The sequence below is a fragment of the Canis lupus genome, chromosome 4 (genome assembly GCF_003254725.2).
Source record: "Canis lupus dingo isolate Sandy chromosome 4, ASM325472v2, whole genome shotgun sequence".
NCBI classification, from domain to species: Eukaryota; Metazoa; Chordata; class Mammalia; order Carnivora; family Canidae; genus Canis; species Canis lupus.
In genome coordinates this window covers 67234657-67262465 of record NC_064246.1, presented here as the reverse complement: position 1 = coordinate 67262465, position 27809 = coordinate 67234657, and the positions used below count along the sequence as shown (strand labels likewise).

General features: G+C 45.7%; 1 long non-coding RNA gene across 1 annotated transcript; it reads left to right on the top strand.

Annotated features, from left to right (window-relative positions):
- The first annotated feature begins 186 nt into the window (after positions 1-186).
- On the top strand, positions 187-27566 carry LOC112651714 (uncharacterized). Its single transcript, XR_007410361.1, has 5 exons — positions 187-1401; positions 18860-18994; positions 20419-20647; positions 23152-23365; positions 26703-27566. It is a non-coding gene; the product is annotated as an uncharacterized LOC112651714 (long non-coding RNA).
- The last annotated feature ends 243 nt before the right edge of the window (positions 27567-27809 follow it).

Sequence of the window (27809 nt, the reverse complement as noted above, 5' to 3'; positions counted from 1 at the left end):
CCTGATGCACCAGCTGGGAGAGAGCCGGGAATCAGCTACCCGCCTCACATTTCCGCAGGAAACCGCTAGAACCGCCGTGGTTCCCGCCTGCCTGCCCGCTGCTCTGAGCGGTGGAGCCAAGTGCTCACAGGTGTCAAGGACGGAGGCGGAAAAGGCACCTCTGATGCCGCCCAGGGACTGCGGGTGACCTTTAAAAAGTACATTCCCAGCACTCAGCAAGTGGAAAGAGGGGCCTTGAGGCGAGGCGGCTCCCCCAGCGCTAGCTGGGCCCCCCACCCCCACGGCGCCCGGGTCCCAGGTTCGGGGTGGGCGCAAAGGGCGCACAGGCTGGCAATTTCGCCCGAATCAGATAACCTGTTTCCTGGGTCCCCCCCTCCCCCGTTAAAAAATAGACCAGTGAGGGATCCTTTATGATTCCTCCACCCGCCAGATCCCACCAGGAGGCAGCGAGGCCCCCTCCCCCCTCCCCGGGTCCTCGGGCCCCTCCGCCCGCAGACTCCTTTGCTCCCCAGCTGGGTGGCGCCACCCCGCAGCCCCAGCCCGACGTGAGCAAAAGCGCCTTCACCTGGGCCAGAAGTTTCTAAGACTTCATTACCTGGAGAGAGAGAGGGAGTGACAGGGAAGAGGACGAGCAGGGGAAGAGCAGGGGAGAAGCCGACTCCCCCGCGGCTGAGCAGGAGCCTCGGCGCTGGACCTCAGGCCCCCCAGACGGTGACCCGGGGCGAAGGCGCTGGACCTCAGGCCCCCCAGACGGTGACCCGGGGTGAAGGCGCTGGACCTCAGGCCCCCCAGACGGTGACCCGGGGCGAAGGCGCTGGACCTCAGGCCCCCCAGACGGTGACCCGGGGTGATGGCGCTGGACCTCAGGCCCCCCAGACGGTGACCCGGGGGGAAGGCGCTGGACCTCAGGCCCCCCAGACGGTGACCCGGGGGGGAAGGCGCTGGACCTCAGGCCCCGCAGACGGTGACCCGGGGTGATGGCGCTGGACCTTAGGCCCCCCAGACGGTGACCCGGGGTGAAGGCGCTGGACCTCAGGCCCCCCAGACGGTGACCCGGGGTGAAGGCGCTGGACCTCAGGGCCCCCAGACGGTGACCCGGGGGGAAGGCGCTGGACCTCAGGCCCCCCAGACGGTGACCCGGGGGGAAGGCGCTGGACCTCAGGCCCCGCAGACGGTGACCCGGGGCGAAGGCGCTGGACCTCAGGCCCCCCAGACGGTGACCCGGGGCGAAGGCGCTGGACCTCAGGCGCCCCAGATGGTGACGGGGGCGGGGGGGCGAAGGCGCTGGACCTCAGGCTCTCCAGACGGTGACCCGGGGGGAAGGCGCTGGAGCTCAGGCCCCCCAGATGGTGACCGAGGCGAAGGCAGACGCTGAACCCACCGCGCCACCCAGGCCCCTGGGTAAGAATGATTTTTCAGACTCTGATATTTTGCAGAAGGAATGGAGAAACAGTTCCTCAATTCCCTGAACGACAATTAATTGTAAAGATGAATCCTGGAAAATTAATTCTCTTTACTGCAAACGGAGGTGATTTCGCCTCGCAGGGGAGGGAAATAAACGAAGAGGAAATGAGAGAGGGAGACGAACCATAAGAGACTCTTAACCATAGGGAACAAACCGAAGGTTGCTGGAGGGGTGGGGAGGGGGGAGGGGAGCCGCGGTAACTGGGGGTGTAATGAGCCCTGGGTGTTCTATGAATCTGATGAACCCCTGAACTCTACCTCTGAAGCTAATGATACACTCTATGTTAATTAATTGGATTTAAATAATATACAACTAAACCGAATAAAATAAAAATAAACCTAGGAAGAGTCCAGAAGGCAGGTTGGGTTTGGAGCCCTCAAGGGTCCCTGGCTGCAGGGAGGTCCTGGCAGATTGGAGCCAGAGTCCCAGGGCCCACTGCAGCCAGCCAGGGTCCACTGGCACCCCAGTCTTGGGAGACCCCTGGGGCCCCAGGCTGTGCGCTGCACAAAGGTGGCCTCTGTAATTCCCATAGCCTGCTGGGACAGAACCAGCCCTCCCCTTGGTGCTTCAGGCTCCAAGGCAGGAGCTGGGGCCTCTTCTGGGCTTGGCTCTGTCTCTGTCTCTATCCCTCTCACTCCCAGGGCCCCAGAGAGCAGGGACTTTGTATCGCATCCAGCCCTGCCCTGAGGGTTCAGCAGAGCCAGGGGTTGAGGGAGTAGAGGGTCTCTCCTCTTGAGTGATGGCCACTTTGGGGCTTTACCCTATGCAGAACTGCAAGTCCCAGAGGCTGTCCTACCACAGCTCCTGCAGAGCTGCAGGCAAAGGATTCAACAATAGCTCAACTTTATGTTTCTTATCCTGATCCCAATCCCATTCTGCCCCAAGGAGGGAAGTTGTGAAGTTTTCCCATTAAAAACTTTTCTTCTGAATGAAATAGATGGACAGCATCCGGTAACCGATTCTTCCTAAGTATATTTGTGCAACCGGCATTAGCAAAAGAATGAACTTCATTCAGGGTAGATTTGCTGCCCAGTGAATTTTGCAGTCCCATTTACATTTTGCGGGGTAGGTTGGCATAACTGTTAGGATTTTAGCCTTGCTAAAATGTGGATTATACTCTGAATTTGACCAGCTGCTGATAAGAGAGTTTTTAGGGGACTATTATTCTCTCAATGAATTCAAGATGTGTTTTACTTATTAACCCCCTCCCCTCCCCTCCACGAAGTGTTTCTATTGGAATCACTCCAGAAAAAGTTCTGGATGAGATAAAGAAACAATTCTGAACAATAATTTATATCCCATCTTTACTCATTTTTTTTTTCTTAAACACACTTCCCAAGAAAAAAAGGCCAAAAAAGAAAATGAAGGACTTTGAGTAATTTATGTCTCCAACACACATCTAAGTTAACAGTTCCTAGAGTGGTGAGCTAGCTCTTACTGAAAACAATCCCCTTAAATATTTTTTTTTGAGACTGAAAAGGCCAAAATATCACCCTGTGGCCCAAGAGAGGTGGATAAGCAGGTACTTTGCAGTTCCCTGCAGACGTGATGTTCACAGGAGTCTAGCAACAGCATCCACATCAGCCACGGTGGCCCAGGAAATCCTGACAGAGAGGAGGGTAGGGTGGGCACAAGGTGGGATCCTGGAACTGAAGAGGTGAGGTGAAGGAAGCAGAGAATTAACCCAGGGCAAGAGAGTCCGAACTTTCATACCACACAGCACAAAATCCCAGTGAATTTTCTTGTTCTAGAGAAATGGCAGAAGAAGGATTTCAAGAGTTATTATACTTAAGCACACACTTAACACTGATGACCGTGCTGGGAATTGTTAAGCCACTGTTCCCTTTGAACCCCAGAAAAGTGCCAATAAACTAATTCCATTCCCTTTCTTTCTTTTTTTTTTAATTTTTATTTATTTATGATAGTCACACAGAGAGAGAGAGAGAGAGAGGCAGAGACATAGGCAGAGGGAGAAGCAGGCTCCATGCACCGGGAGCCCGATGTGGGATTCGATCCTGCGTTTCCAGGCTCCATGCACCGGGAGCCTGACGTGGGATTCGATCCTGGGTTTCCAGGATCATGCCCTGGGTCAAAGGCAGGCAAAAACCGCTGCGCCACCCAGGGATCCCTCCATTCCCTTTCCTATAAAGAGGTGGAGTGCTTTGGAAGACCAGCAGTCCAGAGTGGGAGATTTGAAGCCAGCACACCCACTCCTTACCTTAGGGCATAAAGGCAACACTGTCAAGGGTGGTGGCTTGTGATTTGTTTCCCCTTGCCCAGGCCACATCTGCCTTCCCACAGCACCCCAGGATTCTTCCTGTCTGTGAACTCCATTGCTCACATATCAAATCCAGATCTGGAGAGTGTGAGACCGAAGGAGCACTTCTTGGGATTTTTGTCTGCACCTGAGAGAGAGACAGAACCCTGGCCCTGAGAAGCCAAAGCTTACCTGGGGCTTTTAGGAAGTGAGAGATGGGCAGCCCTGGTGGTTGCAGCGGTTTAGCGCCACCTGCAGCCTAGGGCGTGATCCTGGAGACCCGGGATCCAGTCCCAAGTCAGGCTCCCTGCATGGAGCCTGCTTCTCCCTCTGCCTGTGTCTCTGCCCCCCCGCCCCCGGAATAAATAAATAATCTTAAAAAGAAAGTTCTTCCCTTAATTTATCTCTTTAAAAAAAGAAAGTGAGAGATGCTATAGATACTATAGATGCAGCATAACAACTTGAAGTGATCCGTGGGCCCCTGAGATGAAGTTGGAGAGAAGGGCCAGCACAGTGGAGCAGGAAAGTTTCCCTGGCTGAATGGAGTCCTTGGGCTGCTGGCTGCTGGACCTCTTGGAGGCCCGTACTTGAGAGCAAGTTTGACCAGGGTCGTCCTGACCTCTGTGGCTCTGATGTCTGGGTGCCCCCCACCAGCAAAGCCAGGTGACCAAGAGTCCTGCCTAGAAACAGCATCCCCACAGCCACCCTAAACCTGGTCCTTCTCCAATAGACAAACCAGGAACATATGGGAGGAAGAATTTCCCTTCTGTGGAATTGAGAAAAAGAGGAAAATGTACAAGCAGTCTCAGGAACCCCCCCCCGCCCCCGCAAAGAGGCAGGTGGCTACAGGCTCCTCAGTGGGTCTGGATGGTCTGGGGGTGCCTTGGGTTACTTGTGGGTTTCCTTTTTTTTTAAATTTTATTTATTCATGAGAGACACAGAGAGAAAGGCAGACATAGGCAGATGGAGAAGCAGGCTCCTCGCAGGGAGCCCGATGTGGGACTCAATCCCAGGACTCTGGGATGGCAACCTGAGCTGAAGGCATATGGCCAACCACTGAGCCACCCGGGTGCCCCTCCTCATGGGTCCCCTTGATGGGTGGGGGCGCCCCGCTTCGGGTCTTCCAGGCTCTCCACATCTGTACTGGGCAGTGCCAGCATAGCAGCCCACAGATGGGTAAGCATATCCCCAGTGGAAAGTCTTGGCGGTGGCTTCAGAAGCTTGCCAGCCCTGGGGTTAGTGACTTTTCCTGGCCTCTTGAACAGTCCTAAATGGCTAGAAAGAAGCAGGCAGTGGTGACAAGAAGCTTAGGAGCAAAGTGCAACAGAGATGGAATTAGAGATATTAGCATAAAAGCCTATCCTGTTGGTTGAATGAATTATCCTGAGTCAAAACTCGTGGCTAATAGATTGGCATAGTGGCTGAAAAATAAGTCCTTTGGATTGGGGGAGAGGACTATTAAGGGGACCCTGGTTTATACAGAGATTATTACTGCTCGGAATCCTACTGGTAATCCTGGAGCAGAGACTAGATCCCTGTACTGCCCAGCAGAGTAATGCTGGCCGGTAGGCCCCTCAGGGATGATCTGAGATGTCAATGAGGAGCAGGGAAGAGTAGTTGACCAGGTCCTAGCGGGGTCTTTCACTCTCCCAGCTTTGACTTCTATGTCTGAGTTGCTAAATTGAAAGGCCTTCAGAAGGTGTGCATGTGTGTAACAGCCAGAAGCCGAGATCTCAGGCTCCAGAGGAAGGCCGAGTTAAGATGAGTTCTGTGTCTTTCTAAACAAGTGACCCTCAGCAAGTTTTCTAATTTCTCTAGGCCTTATTTTATAATATTTGAAAAGGAGCCAATTTGTTCTTGTTTCACAAGGTAGCTTTCATGAATGCATTCGATAGTACTCGTTAAAGTTTTGACGGTGTCTGGCAAAAATAATTTCCTCAGTTGTTCCTAATATCATTATTACTGATTTTACAAGGCACAGAAAGATGATCTCAATGGGAACAAATGTAAAATGGCAACTTTTTTGATGTACTCATTCTGTAAGTGCGTTATTTTTACTTCTCTTAACCGTGATGAGACTGTGTTGTAATACATTCTTCATCTGAGTCAGTGTACCACAACATTGATGGACACAAATGGAATTTCCGTTCAGATATTAGTGCTTACCGTAATGAAATTTGATGATTATCAACATTTAACAGGCAAGTTGGGAGAGTCTTCCATGTTGTAGGTGCTGTGATGGGAAGCCACACACACAAAGATGAAAAAGTTCTGCAGCCTTCACAGACCTTGCAAACTAGTGAGAGCGCAAAGACATAGTCAAGAGACCTTGCCTCTTGAGTACAGCCAACCTCCCATGTGCATCGGCTATCTGTTTAAAGACGAGAAAAATGGTACTGAATATGTTTTTTTTTTCCCACGGATTGAGAAAAATAGGCAGTTATAGAATAATAGATGAGGAATAATATAAGTAAAAGGATGATTCAGCATTCAATATGTAAGTGCATTAGTAAAAGTACATTACAGGAATAGCAGATCAGAATCAAGGAGGCAATAGACTCGGAGTGTAAATATTGACAGAGTGTCTCCTTGGATTACCTTTGCCACAGTTCTGGGAGAATCCTGACGCAAGGTAATCCTAGCATGTTCATGCTAAAATTTACTGAATTGCATATCATGCAAACAGATTCTTGAAAATATTTGCACTATGTATCTATTTGCACACGATTTTTCATCATAAACACACTGTCTGAATGCTCAAGTTTGAATGAATTTATCCTGGTAGCAGACACCTTTTGATGTGGTCCTTTTTTAATTCAAATTTTTATTTTATTATTTGTTTATTTTTATTTATAAAGATTTTATTTATTTATGCATGAGGAGAGAGAATGTGATGACATAGGTAGAGGGAGAAGCAGGTGCCTGGGCCCAATGTGGACTGGACCCAGACCCAGCATCATGCCCTGCGCAAGGCAGGTGCTCAACCATGAGCCACCAGGCTTCTCAAATATTATTTGGAAAATTCAGCATACACTTCTATGTACAAATAGAGAAAAAGTACAAGGAACCTATGTATTGCCAGTCTTTTTTATTTTTGAAGATTTTATTTATTTATCATGAGAGACAGAGAGAGACGGGAGGGGCAGAGACACAGGCAGAGGGAGGAGCTGGCTCCATGCAGGGAGCCCATGTGGGACCCAATCCTGGGATTCCAGGATCACACCCTGAGTGGAAGGTAGGCACTAAATCGCTGAGCCCCTAGGATTCCCTATTGCCCAGTCTTTAACCATGATCGACCTTTGGCAATCTCATTTGATCTATGTGTCCTAGATTTCAGGTAGAATGTTTTATTTTATTTTATTTTATTTTATAGATTCCTTCATTTGAGCAAAGAGAGAGAAAGAGCACATGAGGTGGGGGCGGCAAAGGGAGAGGGAGAAGCATGACTCCTGCTGAGCAGGGAGCCCAATTCAGAGCTATGATCCAGGACCTGGAGATCATGACCTGAAGCTGAGATATGATCTGAGCAGAAGGCAGGTGCTTAACAGACTGAGCCACCCAGGGGCCCTTCAGGTAGAAAGTTTGAAACCAGATCAGAAACATCTTATCATTGTACCTGTCAATACTATAGCATTTATGTAGAACAGATCTGACTTTGTCATAATGCCATCATCATATCTTATAACTTTAACAGGAATTCTTTAATACCATTTGGCAGTCAACTCATTTCATCCTCTCTTGGTTGCCTCAAAAGTATCTTTTTAAAAATTTTATTTATTTTAGACAGAGAGAGACAGAGAGAGACAGAGAGCGACCCATGAGCTGCAAGCACTGGGGGGAAAGAGGGAGAGAGAGAGTCCTGAGCAGAGTCTGTGCTGAGCATGGAGCCAACCAGGGTTCAATCACAACCCTAGATCACAACCCAAGCAGGAACAAGAGTTGGATGCTTAATTGACTACACCCAGGCACCCCAATCATTTTTTTAAAAACTTTTTTATTTTTAAGTGGGGCTAAACTACAACCCTGAGAGTAAGAGTCCCATGCTCTACTAACTGAGCCAGAAGAATCCTCAAAAGTACCTATTTATATTTGAATTTTACATGAGGATCATGCTGCATATGGTTAATATACTTTAATTTGATTTATGATTCGTACACCTTTTTTTCTTGTTTCATTTCTGAAAAGCAGGGTAATGTATCGTAGAATCATCCACATTCTGGATTTGACTGATGATTGCTATGTGTTGCTTTTCTTTTTTTTTTTTTTTTTTTTTTTTTTATTTATTTATGTAGTCTACACAGAGAGAGAGAGAGGCAGGACACGGCAGGGAGAAGAGGTCTATGCACCGGAGTCCCATGTGGGATTCACCTCTTCATGTGACGCGCCTGCTGGGCAGAGGCGCTAAATCACAATCCCAGTGGGATCCTGCTTTTCTTTTATCTTATAAGTCTTGTATGTGTTAGAATTATAGGTGATTGATTTAGATCAATTTTTGGGACAAGAATACTTGTAGGTGGTGCTTGGTTTTTAATTAGCCATAGCTTCATTGTATCACCTAATCATGGGTCCCTCTGTTAGTGAGAGTCAGAAATTATTGAGAAGCTCCTGGTGAGAACCATGCTTCAGGAGCTGTTTAGTATGAGAACTGCCTAGCTAAGACTAAAGGAAAAGAAGAAGGTTGGTAGCTTAATGTGGAAATCCGACATGCTTCACAATGACAATGGCTGGAAGAGGGACAGTTTATGGAAAGAAGAAAAGCTTCCATTCATTGAAGGATACATGAAAAGGGATAGATGACACTAAATAGAAGGTTAATAAGAATGGCTAGTGAACATGGAGAGAAGCTGCAAATCATTCTGAGAAGGTAACACATAAATAAAACTATGAAACTACAAAGAAGAACAATTAGAAACATGGGTGACTCATTGCTCTGGTGGTAAGGATTGGGGATAGACCTGTCAAGGGCTGGTATGCTGTTAATTCTGAAAAGCATGCAGTGTGTGTGGAAGGTCGTGTCCTTTGTTCTTCTAAACCCACCCTGGACCCGTATCAGAAAGGGTCTCCCCAGGTCCCTGGGATCCTACAAGATGCCGCTCATCTCATATTGTTTGTGAGGGAGAGGGCTGGAGGCAACTGTGAGGTTTCTGTAAAATGTCCTGTATTCATTCTAGAACACGGGTGTGAGCAGTTGAAAACAAGTTGCGCATAGAGCTAAATTGATTAATCTTAAAATCCTAATGAGGAGTGAATTATTAAATAGAAGTTTGTACCAGAATAACATTTCTATATGTGAAGAATGTTTACACACCCAAAGCTACAAATTCTATACAACAAGATAATACTTGTAAGCCAAAATTTTACCTGCAGCATTTATTATAACCTAACTTAGAAGTGATATGTCACGACTTTCATCATATTTATGGATCATACAGATCAATTCAGAACAATGTGCGAGGGGACACATAAACGTGTACATGCCAGAACCATTGCTGGCCATCTTGGAGGCTGGCTATCACATTACTTTAAAGTTTAGTCCAGATGAAGAAAAGTAGTTACATAATAATTCTCAAGAGGTATAATATCATTAATGCAGCAAAAGTTCCTACAAACCATATAAAACTGCTCCAAATTTAAAGAAATAGAAATTTAAAATTGGATATATATTTTATCTATATATTTTAGTGGTTGATACATGTTATGTTAAGAGTGTAGGGCAGTAGACACTCTCATATACTTCAAGTTGAATTTGTTGCTACTGTATTTTGAAGACAATAAGCTAAATGAACTAACTTTATAACACACAGAACTTTATACAACATATAAATTTAACTTTAGCAATATATTTCACCATTTCATACGATAAAGATAACTTAAGCCAAAGAGTCGAAACTGGGAAATGTCTAATCATAGGAAATTGAAATAAACATCTCCCTTAAAATGACATATATGGTTGGTAAAAAAAGTGAGCAGTCACTATAGCCATAATAAAAGTTGGCTGATATTAAGGATGTTAAGAGGTAAAAGAGAGTCACAATGGTATCTAGATTATGATTTTTTTTTAGATTATGATTTTTTTTAAGGTTTTATTTATTTATTCATTAGAGACACAGGCAGACACAGAAGCAGGCTCCATGGAGGGAGCCTGATGGGACTCGATCCTGACTCCAGGATCATGTCTGGGCCAAGGGAGACTCTACCACTGAGCCACCCAGGCATCCCTAGATCATGATAAAGTATTTGTATATAACTAGAAAAATACAGGAAGCTCTACAGTTTTTAAGAAATACTTAGGCATGTTTGGCGTAAAATTCAGAATGTAGAAAATTTTACACAGGCAAGTGAGTGCCCATCCTGATAGAACCCTGAGCACCTTTGCCTGGGGTACCAGTCTGTAACATGGTATTTCCATTGTGGAAAGTATCACTATTTCATTGGGAGAAATAAAGAGCATAATACGCCTTCACTTGGCTTCAGATCTGCTTTGATGAAAATAGTCTTGGGGCCAATTGTGTGTGGGGTTGGGGGTGGGAATTCAGGCTTTAATAAATTTTGGACTTTAGAATCTCTGTAGGAGCAGTATAGAAGTACTCCACAAGCTATCGTGTTTAATGGCAAGCAGGATTGTAGAATACTTCCTTGTCTCAGTCTATACAGGAGATATTTTATTTTTAAGATTTTATTTATTTACTCATGAGAGACACAGAGAGAGAGAGAGAAAAAGAGAGAGAGAGAGGCAGAGAGAGAAGCAGTCTCCATGCAGGGACCCGACGTGGGACTCCCGGGTCTCCAGGATCAGGCCCTGGGCTGAAGGCGGCGCTACCCCCCGAGCCACCTGGCTGCCCCTATACAGGAGCTATTTATCCCTTTCTCCAACCCCCATTGATTAGTCAGTGTTTTGGAAACAAAAACAGAAAAGTAGAGGAAAAAAGAAACTCTAATTTCTGGCAAACTCTTATCTTCAGTGATTGTCACTTTTCTTACATACAATCCTTGGAACCAAAAATTAATTGTATTAAATGAAGGCACCGAGCACCTCCAACATACCCCAATGTCTTCAATTCCTCAGGTGCTAGAATGTATGTTTCACAGCTAACTGTGTTGGAGAAATCAGAATTGAATCTGTAGTAACAGGAATATAACCTGCAGTCAAACAGATGGACGTAAACAATGTTTTCCAATTCTCCCAGAAAGGCCAACAGTGACAGGAATAAGCGACAGCCTCAGACCAGTGAGGGTGACGCGGTGAATCTCGGGTGACAGGGAAAGATGGAAAGGGGGGATGGATATATCAGAAAAGAAAGGAATGGAAAGGGTTTAGGAAATAGCTCTTGGGGAAGAAAGCCCGGAGCATTCAAGTACTACAGAGCTAATAGAGTTGGACCACTTTGCCTTCCAGAATTGCTGAAAGAGCAACTGGCATCAATCCCAGGTTAACATTTATTGACTTTTACACGGTGCTGCATGTATGCCTAAGGGAGGTGCACCCTCTAAACACATCGCTAGGGTGGGAAACTAAAATAAACCCTGTTTCCCGGGGTCCGGGGGGGCTCAGTCGGTTAAGCGTCTGCCTTCTGCTCAGGTCGTGATCCCGGGGGTCCTGGGATTGAGCCCCGAATCGGGGCTCCCTGCTCAGTGGGGAATCTGCTTCTCCCTCTCTGTCTCCCTCCGCCCCTCCTCCCACCTGTGTGCATGTGCTCTCTCACAAATGAACACATGAAATCATTAAAAACCAACCAAACCAAACCCTGTTTTCCTTAATGAGGACAAAGAGGCGGACGGGATAAAGTAAGTTGAAGTCAAGAGGTGAGAAATTTGAAGAATGACTATACAGCGACTTCTGATTCTAAAACCATCAGCCTACATAGCCCAGCTGTCTGGGCCTCCATGGTCACTGGACCTCCCTCCCACCTGCCCGCTGCCCCATCTGGGAATGCAGACTCCTCTTCCTTGGACCTCCTCTGAGTTCCCAAGGTGACAGATACCAAACAAGCCCTCATCTGGTTTGTGTGTTTGGTGGAGAGAGAGGAAATTCAAGAAACCACTGGTGCCGATGACAAGCTATCTGAAGATACTAGGAGGTACCATCAAGACAAGACTCTGAGGGAAAATATCCTAGGCCTAGCAGCAGAACGTTTATTTTTCTTTCTTTCTTTTCTGTGGCTCTATTCTTTTTTTTAATTTTTTAAAAAAATTTTTATTTATTTATGATAGTCACACACAGAGAGAGAGAGAGAGAGAGAGGCAGAGACACAGGCAGAGGGAGAAGCAGGCTCCATGCAGAGAGCCTGATGTGGGACTCGATTCTGGGTCTCTAGGATCAGGCCCTTGGCCGAGGGCGGTGCTAAACCGCTGAGCCACCCAGGCTGCCCTTGCGGTTCTGTTCTAATAAAACTTTATTTATTTTTTTTATTTTAATTTTTTCTTTTTTTAATTTCAATTCAATTTGCCAACATACGGTATAACATCCAGTGCTCATCTCATCAAATGCCCTCAATGCCCATCACCCAATCACGCCATCCTTCCACCTGCCTCTCCTTCTGCAACCCTCAGTTTGTTAGGAGTCTCTCATGGTTTGTTCTTTCTAATTTTTCCTACTGAGTTTCCCTCCTTTCCCTGATAGTCCTTTTCACTATTTCTTATATTCTGCATATGAATGAAACCATAAGAACATTTGTTTCTTGATTGATTTTTTTTGCCCCTCTGCTCTTCCCATCATGTTGTCCTATCTCTCGGATCTTAGGCGACAGCTTTGGTGAGACGGTCTTGCTGACTGACTGCCTTCTTATTGCTAATCTTTGTTTTTGAGAAAGAGATCAGATAAAATGCAGGTTTCATAAGAAGAAAACCACAGTTGTTTTTCTCACCCTGGTAGCACAAGTAGGTGGGCAGCTGTGGTTCCACCTGCCTGACAGGAAGGTTGTAATGTGGTGCATACAGCGAATCTCCTGTAAATATTCTGGTTCTAATTTGAACCATTATTGTGCCGTATAAGTAAACTAATTTTTAAAGAGGTTTATTTTCTCTAGATAAGTTTACATCTAGGAAAGTCTTTTAGAGTACAGTTTATAAATTGGGTTACCATGCTGCTTTAAGTAGAAGACACAATTGTTTTTAAAAAGTTATTTATTATTTATCATGAGACACAGTGAGAGGCAGAAACACAGGCAGAGGGAGAAGCAGTCTCCTGCCGGGAGACTGATGCAGGACTTGATCCCAGAACCCCGAGATCACGACCTGAGCCAAAGGCAGATGCTCAACTATGGAGGCCACCTTGTGCCCAGAGGGACAGTATTTTTGAATAAAGAAAGAAAGATATCCAAAATATTGATAAATGACAAGTTGTTGATTCCTGTTATAATAGGATTTCTTTGGAGGGAAGTAAAAATAGTATGTTTACATTTGTGTAAAATTATAGAAAGCCTCCAAAATATATCCATTGTGGTTGCTTATCATTTGGGCGGTAGGGAAAGTGAGAATGGAACTTCTGCTTTCACTTATACTTTACTGTTTATTTCTTTTTTAAAAATATTTTATTTATTCATGAGACACACACACACACACACACAGAGAGAGAGAGAGAGAGAGAGAGGCAGAGACACAGGCAGAGGGAGAAGCAGGCTCCATGCAGGGAGCACAATGTGGGACTCGATCCCGGGTCTCCAGGATCATGCCCTGGGCGGAAGGCAGGTGCTAAACCGCTGAGCCACCCAGGGATCCCCCTGTTTTATTTCACTTGGAAAGAAATATGTATCATTTTGATTATAGAATATGAAGGATAACTAAAAAATAAAAGAATTCTAATGCTATTCACTTTAAAGAATTCTACTGATATTTATGAAGAATGGATATATGATAGGTACTATATGATAAGTTTTATTTTTAGTATCTTATTTATGTATTTATTATTTAGCTATTATTATGTACAATTTACTGGTAAGGAAATGTAGCTTTGCAGAATCTGAGTAATTTGTTTGCATGAGGGGCTGCTTTGCAAGTGTTTTAGTCTGGTAATGTAGCTCCCCATTGGGACACCCCACAGCTCTGTGTGTTATAGTCACCACGGCCAAGCATTCACATTCACTTTCCCACTGGAGGGGCCCTTGGGTGGCTCAGTCCGTTAAGCATCTGCCTTTGGCTCAAGTCATGATCCTGGAGTCTGAAGATGGAGTCTGAGGATGGAGTCTGAGGATTGAGCCCCAGAATCAAGCCCCGTGGGGCTCCCTGCTCAGTGGGGAGTCTGCTTCTCCCTCTCCCTGTGCTCCTCTCCCCACTGTTCTCTCTCTCACTCTTACTCTCGCTCAACTAAGTAAATACATAAAATCTTAAAAAAAAAAAACAAAACAACAACCAATACTTTTCCACCTGGAGAGACTTATCCAAAATCACGTGGCTACTGAGTGGATATATAACCTATTCAATTTGCTCTTAAGGAAGATTAAAAAAATGATATACATTTTTGGTAAGATATGGGGAAAAATAATGTGGCCTCAGAAGAGTTCAATGGCAGCAGCTCTTTCTGCCCGAGGACACTGCCCCATTCTTTAAAACCGCCTTTTTCCACTGGAAAAACCCCACAAACAAACCCAGGAACAAAAGAGGCACCCCCTGGAGTGCTAAATCCAGAGAAGTGAACCTCCGCAATTGACTGCCACGTCAAGTCTAGAGAAGGAAGAGACAAAAAATACTTACATTAGCGCATGTGAAGCCTTCCTTGAAAACAAGAATGGGAACTCTCTCCAGAAATGTGAATTCCTAGGGGTGGTCTCTAGGTGTCTGGAGGATGGACCCTGAGAGCAAGAGTAAGCCCAACTGGCAAGGGATCACTGAGGATTCCAGTGGTGACCCCAGGAAAGTGGCTTCAGCATTTCCTGGGCTAAGGAGCAGAAATGTATCTCCCAGGTGTGAACAGTGTATTTCACTTGCATTGTACAGAGTGGGTGGTACCTGTGGGGCTGTCACACCCAGAGCAGTGGGGTTTCGCAGTGGGGACTCACATTCCCAAGGCAGAAACCTGCTGAGCAGCCTTGGTTTCATCTAACTCCCCAAACCAGAAACTACTCACTGTGTCAGGAGATTTTATTAGGGAATCTTGATTTATACAATCTAAAGTTACACTTATTCTTAAATCAAAATGTTACTGGTCTCCAGTGACTGTGAAAGTTTCCTTGAAAGATCACTTACAATGTTTTGCTCTTACACATTTTTTCTTTTCTATTCTGTCCTGGAAGACGTTAGTGTGTCATAATTTAGAAAACTAAGCAGCCCAAATGATATGGGGTAATATAATCTGATACACTTAGGAAGAAAATGCAAAAACACACCTTTACACACAATTGGTTGGATCTCCCTTACCAATCTCTTGGGTACATCTCTGGCCAATCTCATAATTTACTGGATCAATATCATATATCTGAGTAGTCTTATTGTCAGCAATCAATTGAAACTGAATTGAAATTTCCATCTTTCATCCAAATCACATCTTACGGTTGTCTGGAGGCCAAGAAGCCCTCTTGGACAGGATGGTTCCAGTCCAGATACCTCCCACTTGGGTCACCAGTTGCTTTCTATCTGTTCATGATTGTATTAAACTTGTTCTAGACTCAGAGCCCTTGTACTTTATATTCTCTCTTTCTGATAACACCTCTCTCAGACTCTGCACGGCTTCCTCCATTACATTATTCAGATCTCAGTTGAAAGGACACCGCCATATCTGACAATTCCTTGACTGCCCTAGCTTAGATAGCACCCTCCCAGCTACAGTCTTTCCAATTATCTTGTTTAATATTCTTGATAGTACTTATCATACACACATATATATATATTTTTAATTTGTGAGCATGTTTCCTGCTTGTTTCCTCCCATGAATGTGTAAGGCACATCACACATAATTCACATCTGTGTTGTCAATCACTGTATCTCCAGGGCCTTGATCACCATGTAGCATAATGTAGGCACTTAGTAGGTATTCATGAATGAAAAAGGAAGGAGTTGGGGATCCCTGAGTGGCGCAGCGGTTAGGCGCCTGCCTTTGGCCCAGGGCACGATCCTGGAGACCCGGGATCGAATCCCACATCGGGCTCCGGGTGCATGGAGCCTGCTTCTCCCTCTGCCTATGCCTCTGCCTCTCTCTCTCACGCTCTCTGTGACTATCATAAATAAATAAAAATTAAAAAAAAATTAAAAAGAAAATAAAAGAAAAAGGAAGGAGTGTATGCAAAATAATCTCCAGGCATTGGCTCAACAGAGGAAGGGCAGGTGTAGATATCTTCCTTGGAAGCCTTTGTTCCTTTGTTTCATTTTGCTTCTCAGAAGATGCAAGTAAACTTGCTATGACCACGTAATGCTATGACCCAATCAGTTAGACCTGTAAAGCTTTCCTGAACTTGCTTTGATTAATGTCATGCAGAAAGAGCATATTTACCCGCTTCCTCTCACCACGCCAGGCTTTCTGAAGCAATCCAGTTTTCAGCATTGGGTTTTTGCTAATTAAAAGTGCTAGACTGGAAGACCGCTCCTTCCTTCTCTCTCTTGGCCCAGACACTGTTTTGCCATCCAGGAGCCTGATGGATGAGAGCTTCTTCTGTCTTGCTGAGAGGGTTTGGTTGTCTGCCCGCAAGAGGTGGGAACCCTGGTTACTGTCGCACTGCACATGATAGAAGCATGGACCTGCAGCATCCAGGTACTGAGAAGAGGCTCAGCCGAAGGCCTCAGACTGCTGAGAATAAGGGAGATCTGGAGACTTTCTTCGTGCTACCAGCAGTTTGAAAAGCCACCTAGATAAGCTTACCTGGGAGTTGATACTGAGTTTCCAACTGGGCCATAGCAGATCCAGGGGAGGGGAATTCTCTAGACCATGTGGCTGAATGGGACCCAGAAACGCTGAGACAGGTCATTGCTGGTGGAAGCTGAGAGTCCTGTGACCTGATTTCCATTCAGGCAGGGATCCTGGAACTCTGCCCCCTTTAACCTGAACCTGGTGGCTTAGCCACAGCGCTTTCCTCTCCAGCCTGGCTTTTCCACTTCTTCCAAGTCCTGCTGTTGGAGCCGGCAGCCCACCCAGTGCTGGGTTCGTGGTACTGTAGGACAGCTTTTCAAAAGCATTTACTTCATTTCATTTGAAGGGCTACATAGTTTTGGGTTTTCAGATGTACCATAGTTTTCCCCAACTCTTTCCTGTAAAACACGTTTGTTTGTTCATTTTAATAGATTTTCTTCTTTCTTTTTTAAAGATTTTATTTTTATTTGTTTGAGACAGAGAGAGAAAGACTGCACGAGGGGGGAGGAATAGAGAGAGGGAGAAGCAGGCTCCATGCCGGGAGCCCGACGTGGGACTTGATCCTGGGACTCCGGGATCACGCCCTGGGCCAAAGGCAGGCCCTAAACCACCTAGCCACCCAGGGATCCCTGTTTCTCTCTCTCTCTCTTTTTTTAAAGATTTTATTTATTTACTGATGAAAGACACAGAGAGAGATGTAGAGACATAGGCAGAGAGAGAAGCAGGCTCCCCATGCGGAGCCCGAAGCCGGACTCCATCCTGGATCCCAGATCATGACCTGAGCTGAAGGCAGATACTCAACTACTGAGCCACTGAGGCGTCCCCCTCATAACTCTTGTATATTGTTAGATTTAGTGATGTGATTGCATTTAGACTGAATTTTTAGGGACAAGAATACTTCATAGGTGGTGCTGTGTTTCCTTTTAATTAGGGGCCATGTAGCCTGTATTCTATCCCCCTGTTCGTGGGTCCCACTGTTAGTGAGAGTCAGAAATTATTAGAGAAGCTCCTGGGTAAGAACCGTGCTTCAGGATTGGCTTCAGTAGGAGAATCTCCTACAGCTAAGACTAAAGGATGAGAAGAAGGTTGGTAGCTTAATGTGGAAATCCCGACATGCTTCACTATGGACAATGGCTGGGAAAAGGGACAGTTTATGGAAAGAAGAAAAGCTTCCATTCATTGAAGGATACATGAAAAGTGATAGATGACACTAAATAGAAGGTTAATATAGAATGGCTAAAGTGAACATGGAGAGAAGCCGCAAATCATTCTTGAGAAGGTAACACACTAAATAAAACTATGAAACTATCAAGTAGACATAAGTTAGAAACATGGGTGACTCATTGCTCTGGTGGTAAGGATTTGAAGTCAATAGACCTGTCAAAAGGCTGGTATTGCTGTTAATTCTGAAAGGCATGATGGAAGTGTTTGTGGAAGTTCGTGTCCTTTGTTCCTCTAAACCCCATTCCTGGACCCATATCACAGAAAGGGTCTCCTCTAGGTCCCTGGGGATTCCTACAAGATGCTGCTCATCTCGATATTGTTTGTGAGGGAGAGGGGTTGGAGGCAACTGTGCGGTTTCTGTAAAATGTCCTGTATTCATTCTAGAACTCGGTCTGTAGCAATTGGAAAAACAAGTCGTACATATAGCTAAATTGATGAATCTTAAAATCGTAATGTATAGTATAATTTCATATTTATATATAACTAGGAAAGACATAGTACCTCAATAGTATTTGTGAAATATTAGGGACAGATGTGCTTTAGAATTCAGAATGCAGAGGATTTTAGTGGACTAGAAGGTGCATATTCTGAGATATTATAACTGTGACCATCCTGTTCTGGGGTAGCATTCTGTAACGTAGCATTACTATTCATGATGTTAAAAAAATATTCATGATGATTGTAATAAAGAGCTTGATATATATTTACTTCAGATCTGTTTTGTTACCTCATAGTTGGTGGACTGAATTGTGAAATAAAAAGACTAGGCTTTAAGAAGTTTTGGACCTTAGAGCTGCTAATAAGAAGTTGTGCTCTCATCTCTGTCTGTGGTCATTGGCAAGGAGGATTGTAGACTATCTACCATAGTCCATTCAGAGACTATTTATCCACATTTCATTCCCCTTTCCTGGTGATCAGTTATTAATTTGGAAAGAAGAAAATAAACAGTAAGGTTAAAAGTGAAAAGTAAAGATGGAATTTCTGGCAATCTCTTATCTTCAACAATTGTCTTTTTTTTTTAACTTGCACTTCTTAGAAGTAAAAATTAAACCAAAAATATTGAAGTATTTAAGGAAAGGCTCACCAGTGTCTCCAGCGTATATCAACTGCTCAAAGTAGTATGATTTATGTTTTTCAGGCTAGCCCTAATCGAAGGAATTGGAATTGACTGAAGTTACAGGACTGAAATAATATCATCCTGGGTTTAATAGGTGGATACAAACAACGCTTTTTCAATTCTCCGTGGAAAGATCAAGTAAACATTACTTCCTGGGTAAGTTATAGCCTTGACTCCAGGAAGGGTGGTGCAGAGAATCTTGTAACAGGGGGAAACGTGGTGTGATATCTTAGAAAATAAAGAAGGGGGTGCCTGGCTGGCTCAGTCAGTGGAGCATGGGAGTCTTACTCTTGGGGTTGTGAGTTTGAGCCCAAAGTTGGTATAGAGATTACTTAAAAAATTTTTTTTAATTTTTATTTGTTTATGATAGTCACACACACACACACACACACACACACACAGAGGCAAAGACACAGGCAGAGGGAGAAACAGGCTCCATGCACCGGGAGCCCAACGTGGGATTCGATCCCGGGTCTCCAGGATTGCGCCCTGGGCCAAAGGCAGGTGCTAAACTAGTGCGCCACCCAGGGATCCCTTAAAAAATTTTTTTTAAAAAAGACTTTATTTTAGAGAGAGAGCCCCTAATGTAGACTTCAAAAAAATATCTTAGGCCTGCCCAAGGACTACCTTTTTTTTTTTTTTTTTTTAAAGATTTTATTTATTTATTCATTAGAGACACACACACACACAGAAAGGCAGAGACACAGGCAGAGGGAGAAGCAGGCTCCATGCAGGGAGCCCGACGTGGGACTCAATCCCAGGTCTCCAGGATCACCCCCTGGTCAGAAGGCGGTGCTAAACCGCTGAGTCACCCGTGCTGCCCAAGGACTACCTCTTAATTGTATTTTTCCAATACCCCCTTTTCTCATCTATTGTCCTATCTGCCAAATCTCAAGGCTGTCTTTGAGGCCAGCAAGGTGGCAGCTGCTCCAGTTAATGACCAGGATCACTCACTCATAGTCCCTATCCAAAGGTGATTTTTGGTTGTTCCTGCTGCTCAAACCCAGAGTGTCATGGACCCCAGATAAGACCTCATTGAGCTACACACTGACCCTAAGTTGCATCCCTTTCCAACAGCTGTCCAGTTCCCCTACATACACACACACACACACACACACAAAAAGACGCTGGCATTTGTGTACAGTTTTATTGAAAAAAGAACAAAAATTTTATAAAGACAACAAAGACAAAAACTTCTTACATCATTACTGAGCAAATTGGAGATATCTTAATTGAGCCATAATTTTTTTTTAATTTTTTAATTTTTATTTATTTATTTTTATTTATGATAGGCACGCAGTGTGAGAGAGAGAGAGAGAGGCAGAGACACAGGCAGAGGGAGAAGCAGGCCCCATGCACCGGGACCCCGACGCGGGACTCGATCCCGGGTCTCCAGGATCGCGCCCTGGGCCAAAGGCAGGCGCCAAACTGCTGCGCCACCCAGGGATCCCGAGCCATAATTTTTTAAGAGGAAGATCCAATAAGAAGAATAATAGAGCTTTTAATGAGAATATTTTTAAAGGAGATGCAATCAAGATTTCCAAGCTGAGATCTCAAAGTTCCTGTTTGTCAAATGACAGGTGGCAGCTGCCCACGAGCAGGAAGACAAGGAGGAGTCAACCCACTCCAAGCAGATGGAGGAACCTTGGCAGTGTCTTCTTCTAGCTGGCCCCAGAGGAAGGAGGTGCTCACAAGGTCCCGGTTCTGAGGACTCTCTCAAGCTGTCTGTGGACCAGCTGGAGCAGGTTGGCCAGGAAAGTATACCTGGAAGGGAGTCTGTCGGCTTCCTGTGCTTTGCCAACTCTCCAGGTAGTGATTTGAGTCCCATGGGAGTTGGAGTCCTCTGTCTGGTTTTGGCATGTCTGTCCTCTCTTCCAGTGTTCCGGGCACTGGCTGGGATTTCCTTGGCGCCCAAGGCAGATAGCTGCTCTGGGCCCTGGGATACATAGTCGGGTAGACGAGTCTGGAGCAGTGGAAATTCAGAAATTCAGCAGGTGTAACAGGGGAACAAGATCTATACGACTCTAATTTTCAACAATTACAGTCCCAGAGACACACGGGATCCAGTTCCTGTTGTTGAATTTCTTTCAACAAAAGCCCTTTTATGGTGCTGTTTTTTCTTTTCCTCATTCTATTGTTTTCTGTCAGCCTTTCTCAGTCATATTCTGAAACTGTTCTATACCTGGATCATTTCCTCTCTCATCTCATTTTTTTTCCCTGAGATTTTCTTTTCTTTGCAATTTCTAGTTCTTGCGCCTGGATTCCCATGCTTCACTGTCTTCCAAGCTCATGTCCTCTTTGATCTTTCCCATTCTTGCCCACAACTTGATTCTGTTGGGCCCTCAAACCTGGCGGTCCCAGGGCTGATGCAGGGTAAAAGCCACTCCTCCCCTATGGGACTCATGTTTTTCCATACTGTGGAGGCCAACCTGCCTCCTTGTCGTTAAAAGATGGAATATTACTCAGCCATTAGAAACGACAAATACCCACCATTTGCTTCAACGTGGATGGAGCTGGAGGGTATTATGCTGAGTGAAGTAAGTCAATCGGAGAAGGACAAACAGTGTATGTTCTCATTCATTTGGGGAATATAAATAATAGTGAAAGGGAATATAAGGGAAGGGCGAAGAAATGTGTGGGAAATATCAGAAAGGGAGACAGAACATAAAGACTGCTAACTCTGGGAAATGAACTAGGGGTGATGGAAGGGGAGGAGGGCGGGGGGTGGGGGTGAATGGGTGACGGGCACTGAGGGGGGCACTTGACGGGATGAGCACTGGATGTTATTCTGTATGTTGGTAAATTGAACACCAATAAAAAATAAATTTATTATTAAAAAAAAGAAATCTGAACAAGAGGGAGGGGAAGAAGAGCAGACAGAGAGACTTTTGGACTGGAAGGGAGGCCGGTCAGATGGGGAAGCTCCCTCCACATCCAAACCACAAAGCCACTCCAACTCCTCTCTGACCATCTACTATTTTTTTTAAGATTTTATTTATTCATGAGAGACCAGAAAGAGAGAGGCAGAGACACAGGCAGAGGGCTCCAGCAGGAGCCTGATGTGGGACTCTATCCCAGGACCGGGGGATCACGACCTGAGCCAAGTCAGACACTCAACCACTGAGCCACCCAGGTGCCCCTGACCACCTACTTCCATTCTCTGATCCCAATGACCGAGCGTGCTTACTCAGTTCTGCAAGGCGGGCAAGGCAAATGTGGGTTTGTCTTCGTTTTTGAAGCAATCGCAAGACTCCAGCTCTTCTACACAGATATCTGTGGTTTACGGTGGTTTGACTTATGATCTCCTGACTTTATGGTGGTGCTAAAGTGATACACATTCCATAGCGATTGTACTTTGAGTTATGAATTTGAATTTTTTCCCCAGGCTAGTGATACATGGTACGATTCTCTCTTGTGATGCTGGGCAGTGACCCCCACAGCTCCCATGATCACGAGGGTCAGGAACCCACGTGCTTCCAACCATTCTGTTCTCATACGTGTTTGCACACAAGCATTCTGTTTTTCACTTTCAGTATAGCATTCAATAAATTATGTGAGAGGGTCAACACTTTGTTATAAAATAGGCTTTGTGTTAGATGATTTTGCCCAACTGTAGCCTAATGGAAGTGTTCTGAGCACAGTGAAGGTAGGCCTGGCTAAACTGTGATGTTCAGTAGGTTAGACGTATAAAATGCTTTTTCAACTTCTGGTATTTTCAACTTATGATGAGTTTATTGGGACATAACCTCATCATAGTGAAGAATGGTTTGTGTTGAAATGTAGAACTGTCTGTGCGAAAGGAGAAATGTCCTCATAGGAAGACTAAATTAATGCCAGCGCCCATTTTCTGGGTCTTGATTTCTAACATCTGAGGGGACAGAAAAATTTAAAAGACAAACGTGTCCTTACTACAAGCTTTTTCACATCTCCCAGCGCAGCCATTTCCATGTAGGGTGCAGGCTGCAGGACTGAAGAAGTAGAAATCTTTCTCCTAGGACACCAACAGGAAAGAGTAACTCTCTGCAGCATCTAAGACTCCGAGGCCACAGCCTCACCACGCCAAATGGCTGCACTCAGGAGCCTTCACGTTTGCTGGATCTTTACTAGAGTCCATATGGATATTGGTACAAGGCAGGTCCCAGGAGAAGGCGGGAGAGGCGGATTCTGTAGCTGCTAGAATTGTCTGACCTGGGGCTGATGCCCTGGAACCCCACAGCTGTCAATTCAGATAGCACAAGGCTTAAGGTCTTCCTTTTTCTATTTATCCCCCTAAACTTAACCTGTACCTTCCCCCTTGCTAATGCATCCTCCAGAACATTCAAGGAACGCTGACATCTGCTGTCCGCACTCAGCTGGAGGGTCACACTCAGCTTCAAGGGAGACAGACCCCTGACCAGGTGTCCTCTGCTGTTCCCTCCCTCGCCAAGAATACCTCTGACTTCGGGCAAAGTGTTCTAGTTCACCTCCAGCTCTTCCTGCCCCAAGGCCACCTATATTCCTATTGAGCCTGATGCCACCCTCTGAGAGGTAAGCTCACACTGGAAAGTAGGAAGGAGGGTTCAATTGCTGTATACATACACAGTAAGAGAACCGTGACAAGTGTAAGTAGAGGTAAAAGTTCCTTGGCACATCATAGATCCCATTAAGAGCGTTTTTCTCCTAACTTAAAAAAATCTGTAAGTCATCCAGGAGAGGAAAAATCAGGAACGTTCTGTATGGCAGGAAGAACTTCCAGAGGCGGGTCGCAGGCTCCTTGCAGGGCCCGGGCCGAGGCGCTGGGTGTCCCCTATCCGGGCCCGCCGCCGCCGCCTCGGGTCGCGGTGCCCGCAGCTCCGTGGCCGTCCGGGCCTGGACGCGCGCGCTCGGCCGCGGTTCTGGCCCCGGCAGGTGGGGCCCGGGGCTCCCGCCCGCACCGCGGCGCCCGTCCCCGCAGGCCTGGGGGCGCCGGCAGGAGCGCGGCTGAGCCCCCGGCAGTGCGCGGGCGCCCGGGGGCAGGAGCGGCTCTGGACCTGCCCCCGCGAGGCAGCTCCCCCAGCCGCGGCCGGCGGGGATCCCTCGCCTCGGCCTCCGGAGCCGCCCGGGGCGGGGGGGGCGGGGGGGCCACCCAGCTCGGGTCGGGGCGCTGCTCTGGGGCCCGGGGCGTGCGAAGGACGGTCCCAGTCCCGGGGGCGGATCCTCATTTGCTTGCAAAGTGCCTCCGAGCCCCGTAGGATTAAGGAGAAAATTGCGTCATTCTGGGAGCCGCTGCTGAAGGTTTGAAGAATTCCCCAGGAGTGGATTAAGGGAAGGGCAGGGAGAAAAAAGATGGTCTTTGGGGAGAGAGATACAATTCCTGGCTGTTTCCTTTTACCGTAGAAAACCCCTGCGGGCGCCTGGGTGGCTCAGTCCGTTAAGGGTCCGCCTTTGGCTCAGATCCTGATCCCTGTGTCCTGGGATCCTGGGATTGATTGAGCCGGAGTCGGGCCTCCTGCTCCGAGGGTGAGTGTGCTTGTTCCTCTCCCTCCACTCCTCCCCCATTGGTGCTTTCTCTCTCTCCCTCCTTCCCTTTCCCTCTCCCCCCTCCCCCGCTCTGTCTCTCAAAGAGACAAAATCTTAAAAAGAAGGAAAGGGAAAGGGAGAAAACTGCTGTGCTTGTCAGGCACTCGTGGACAGATCACACTTTTGGCACATCAGAGAAGATTGCCGGGTTTTTAGAGGTGAGAACAGCACGGTTAGATCCTTACAAGGTCCCAAAAATGGTTTATGCTAGAGCTGAATGGAGAGTATAGGTCTTCGTGTACACATATCAAGTAGGTAAATGAGTAAAGAAGTAATTAGGTATAGATGGGAAAAGGAAAGGCCCTGCGCCTTTCTTAGAATTATATTTTTTCTATTTTTGTCTTCATCCAATTATTTGAATCAGAGAGTCAAAGAGAGACTTCAAATACTCCATGCTTTTCAGACGCATTGGATAAGTGCATTGAGTTAATGCCACAGTTTTTAGTGATTTTTTTTTCAGAACCTCTATCCAGTTTTATGTGATTATGTGCATTCTGTCATTAGTGATTGCTTTCTCTCTGCTCTCTGCTCTCCCTACAATTTGATTGTAATTCTTCCCATTACAAACTTTTTATTTGTGTTTTTGTTTTTAAAGATTTATTTATTTATTCACAAGACAGAGAGAGGCAGAGACACAGGCAGGAGAAGCAGGCTCCCCACAGGGAGCCCGATGTGGGACTCAATCCAGTATCCCAGGATCACACCCTGAGCCAAAGGCGGACACTCAACTGCTGAGCCACCCAGGCGTCCCTTTTGTGTGCTTTTGTAGCAGTCTTGTAATGTATGACATTCTTTTAAGTCTGTATATCTTCAATTCATGTATGGTTATTAAATTATATATCTAATTTAGTACGATTTTCCATTCAACTGCAAGTTTCTACGATTGTTACCTCTACATTTCTTTTTCTTTTTTTCAAGAATTTATTTTTTATTTGACAGAGAGAGAAAGAAAGCACAAGCGGCCAGAGTAGCAGGAGGGAGAGGGAGAAGCCAGCTCCCCGCTGAGCAGGGAGCCTGATGTCACTGGATCCCAGGATCCTGGGATCCTGACCAGAGCTGAAGGCAGATGCTTAACTGACCGAGCCACCCAGATGCCCCTGTACACTTCTTTTTAAAAATGTTTTTAAAGTTTATTTTTTAGTAATCTCTACACCTAAGGTGGGGCTCGAACTCGTGACCCAGGATCAAGAGCCGAATGCTCTTCTGACTGAGCCAGCCAGGTGCCCCTGCTACATGTACATTTCATAGGTTGTTTCCAATGCTAATATATTACCTTCTGATGAACCCTGCCACATTTTACCTCTCTGCTGCCCGCAGTGGACATTTGGAATGTTAACTACCCACCCTCACCACATATGATAACTCCTCGTGAGAGAATTTCCCTTGTATACCCATGACTAGAATTATTCCATAAAAAAAGTACAAAAGCCTAACTTTATTGAGTAATGCTATATTTTTCTTCAGGATACATGCAACATTCACCCCTCGACAATAATGCATAAGGATTATTCAATGTGCACATTCCCCGCAAGTATTTGGAATGACCCAATAATCTAACATTTGCCAGGGGCTTGGGGATTCTGAACAGATCAGCAGTGGTGGTAGCTGAGGATTCAGTGTTTTCCGCTTTCTCTTTGGGAGCCACTTTGCTGCATGGTACCGAAAGCCATTCCTGATGTTCAGGCAAAAATCTCTGTTCTCATTATTCCATGAAATTAAAAAAAAAATTATCCCCTAATAAATTATGTTATGCTTACACTATTTGAGCATATTTCATTTCTGTTCCTTTTTTTTAAGATTTATTGATTTATTCATAGAGACAGAGAGAGAGAGAGGCAGAGACACAGGCAGAGGGAGAAGCAGGCATCATACAGAGAGCCTGACGTGGGACTCAATCCAGGGTCTCCAGGATCACACCCTGGGCTGCAGGCGCTGCTAAACCACTGCGCCACCGGGGCTGCCCCCTCATTTCTGTTCCTAAAAAAAGCATAAAAAGAAATACAACAGGGAGGCACCTGGGTGACTCAGTCGGTTAAGCATTCCACTCTTGATTTCAGCTCAGGTCATGATCACAGGGTTGTGAGATCTAGCCCCAAGGGTTGGGCTCCAGACCTCCCCTGGGAGTCTGCTTGAGATTCTCTCCCTCCCTCTCCCACTGCCTCTCCCTCTCTAAAATAATAATCTTTTAAAAAAAGAAATATAACAGTGATATCACATTCAACATTACATTAACTTATTACAATCTTTTCCCTTTGACAATCTTAGGAGAATGAATCTAGATTTCCTTAATAATATATAAATATTTAGTTTTTCTTTCTGTTTTTAGGATATTTTAAGAATCTTTGTTTTAAACTAAAAGACAACCTATAGAATGGGAGAAGATATTTGCAAACGACCTATCAGATAAAGGGCTAGTATCCAAGATCTATAAAGAACTTATTAAACTTAACAGCAAAGAAACAAACAATCCAATCATGAAATGGGCAAAAGACATGAACAGAAATCTCACAGAGGAAGACATAGACATGGCCAACAAGCACATGAGAAAATGCTCCGCATCACCGGCCATCAGGGAAATACAAATCAAAACCACAATGAGATACCACCTCACACCAGTGAGAATGGGGCAAATGAACAAGGCAGGAAACAACAAATGTTGGAGAGGATGTGGAGAAAGGGGAACCCTCTTGCACTGTTGGTGGGAATGTGAACTGGTGCAGCCACTCTGGAAAACTGTGTGGAGGTTCCTCAAAGAGTTAAAAATAGAACTGCCCTACGACCCAGCAATTGCACTGCTGGGGATTTACCCCAAAGATACAGATGCAGTGAAAGACTGAGACACCTGCACCCCAATGTTTATAGCAATAACGTCCACAAGAGCCAAACTGTGGAAGGAGCCTCGGTGTCCATCGAAAGATGAATGGATAAAGCTGTGGTCTATGTATACAATGGAATATTACTCAGCTATTAGAAACGACAAATACCCACCATTTGCTTCAACGTGGATGGAACTGGAGGGTATTATGCTGAGTGAAATAAGCCCATCGGAAAAGGACAAACATTACATGGTCTCATTCATTTGGGAAATATAAAAATTAGTGAAAGGGAATAAAAGGAAAGAAGAGAAAATGAGTGAAAATATCAGTGAGGGTGACAAAACATGAGAGACACCTAACTCTGGGAAATGAACAAGGGGTAGTGGAAGGGGAGGTGGACGGGGGGTGGGGGGTGGGTTGGGGTGACTGGGTGATGGGCACTGAGGGGGGCACTTGGTGGGATGAGCACTGGGTGTTATGCTAAATGTTGGCAAATTGAACTCCAATAAAATAATTTTTTAAGGGCAGCCCCGGTGGCGCAGCGGTTTAGTGTCGCCTGCAGCCCAGGGTGTGATCCTGGAGACCAGGGATCGAGTCCCACGTCGGGCTCCCTGCAT